The following is a 2,687-nucleotide window of genomic DNA, read 5'->3' as shown; positions in this document are numbered from 1 at the left end:
ATTATCAAACAATATGTCACATTCAGAGCTAATTCATATAGAATCACTGAATCATTCAGCATTTGAATCATTTAGCGCTTAATCATTCTGAAGTAAACAAACAGCCCCTAACTATGGGATTGGTATCAATATAATCATAGAGTAAATTACATGCTTACTCACTGAATTTTCTCTCTCTCATATTTTACTCTCCGTGATATCAATATTTTCAATTTGCTTTCTGAACTTTATCACTCTAAGATGATGTGGAATATTTTATTATTTTTCTCATATGATGTGTTATATTTTATTAATATTTTTAATATCAAATATGATAAAAATAAAAATAAATTTTAAAATTACAATCATACCGTTAAATTATATCTAAATTCTCAAATTATATCCTAAAGGCTAATCCCCAAATTACAACCCCATCCACCACCACCCTTGGCAAGTTCACCCTCCCATAGTTTGTTGGTCATTTCATTTGATTTTATTATTATCATAATTAAATTTTACTAATATATATTTTCTTTTATTTTTTGTAGGATCATTTCATCGAAGATACATATTTCCATCAATATTATTATTATTATTTATTTATCTTTTATGAACAAGTTTTTCTCTTTGTAGTGTCGTTAATTTAATTTATTTTTAGAATAAATTTAATTTGAATTTTAAATTTAATTTATTAAAAATAAAATTTTAACTCAAAAAATTGTTTAAACTCGATTTTAAAACGTGATATATAGACTTTGACACGATTAATTAAAACAATGGTATCAATGGGGATCGATTCAAGTGGTAAGCATATTGATATTTTTTAAGCAGATCTCAAGTTCGAGTCCTTGTCTATACAGAAAATTCTCATTTAGATACTCACCCAACAAAGTCAAGTGTGTGCCGTAAGTCAGCATCCAAAAAAATATTAATGGTAAAAGGTTCTTAAACTTAAGCATACATATAAATATATTAAAAAAATTAATATAAATCAAAAGGGTAAAATTAAGTCCAGTCCTTGATTAGTCTATTATTCACATTTCTAAAACTTATGAATTGGTTATAGAAACTTTACAAACTTTTCAACTCAATCCAAAATTCAGAACTAATATATCAAAAATCAAATTTAAACCCAAAAATTATTTTAATATCGATTTTTGGCCACAACATATTTGATTATCTTATTAGCACTCGTCTTTAACATGATCAACTAAAGATTATGTTTTAACAATAAAAGAGATCTTGAATATATAAATACAAATACATATATATATTAACAAAAAATCTTAAATATATATACATAATACATAAATTTAAAAAAAAACTTTTGAAATTTATCACTAATAAGATTTTAAATTAGTGGCATATCTAAGATGTCACTAAACAAATTTCCACAAATTTATTATTTTTTTTTTGTTAATTCCTGGTGCCAAATATTAAGTGACATAATATCATGATGTCCTTTAAAATTGTTATATAAAAGACAAGAGATTGTGACAAACAGTTTCTTTCGTTATGTTAAACCTATTTGTGGTACAAATAAAATGTCATATTTTATATCTTAAAATATGTGACGAATCAAATTGTCACAAAATACAACCTATAAGTGACAAATCTGCAACGTCACTAATACAAATAATATCATCATAATAATAAATCGTCGCTAATAGTTAAATTTTATTAGGGATAATTTCATAACGTCATTTTATCTAAACGTCATTAAAAGGTTTCCTACCAAAAAAAATCTTGAGATAAATTTTGGCTCCAAACATATAGTGACGAAAATCAATGGCAATTTTTAAAATTATCATAAAAAATATATCATGAATCACTAAAAGTGACGAAAACGAAAAAAAACGTCACATTTATCATATATTTTGTGACGTGATTTGCAACGTAGTATATAAATTTTGTCATAAATTGATAAATTTGTTGCCCTAACCATAATTTTTAAAATTTCGTCAATATGACCACTTAACTATTTAATTAGCTTCAATATAGCCACTCACTATTAATATTTGACAGATGTGCTGACGTCACAATTAATAAAATTGATATATTTATACATTTGGTCCTCAGTAGTTACATATTATTTTAATTTAATCTTAATTTTAACAGTGCAATACATCTAATTCTTTTTAATCATGGCAAATCTGGAGAGTAGGTTTTCAAGGGGAAGTGTTTCGCGTTGATTGTCTTCAATCTCCCAGAATATCTCCATTTCAAAGGGCTTTGGCTTATCTTTGACGAATATGGTGAGGTTGTGGACTCTTTCATTCCCAAAAAGATAAGCAAGGGGGCAACAGATTCGGTTTTGTTCGTTTTTCTAATATGAAGGGTGCGAGAAGAGCTATTCATAATCTCGAAGGCTCTTATATACAACAAGGGTGCGAGAAATTAAGGTCTAAGGATCAGATTGATTCTCGCGAATTGAGTGATATTTCTTTGGTGGACTTAGCTGTCGGAAATTGATAAATTGACCTGTAAATTTAGAAAGATGCAGTTTTTTATGTTTGTAGAAGCAACAAAACAATGGTTGTTTAGCTGATAAAGGAATGAATGTTGTGTCATCTCTTGTTCTAAGCTTGGTGGTATTTCATAGAGTTTGAGAATGGGGTGGAAATAAATCAAGAGCGAGGCTTAACTGTGAACATTTTGGAAGGTCTAATTTGTAGAAGGCGTGTTAACTGTTGAGTGTTTTGCTTGAT

Source organism: Hibiscus syriacus, unplaced genomic scaffold, assembly GCF_006381635.1.
Source record: "Hibiscus syriacus cultivar Baekdansim isolate YM2019G1 unplaced genomic scaffold, ASM638163v2 tig00111582_pilon, whole genome shotgun sequence".
NCBI lineage: Eukaryota > Viridiplantae > Streptophyta > Magnoliopsida > Malvales > Malvaceae > Hibiscus > Hibiscus syriacus.
The sequence above is the reverse complement of the archived record's forward strand: the minus strand, read 5'-3'. Positions refer to the sequence as shown.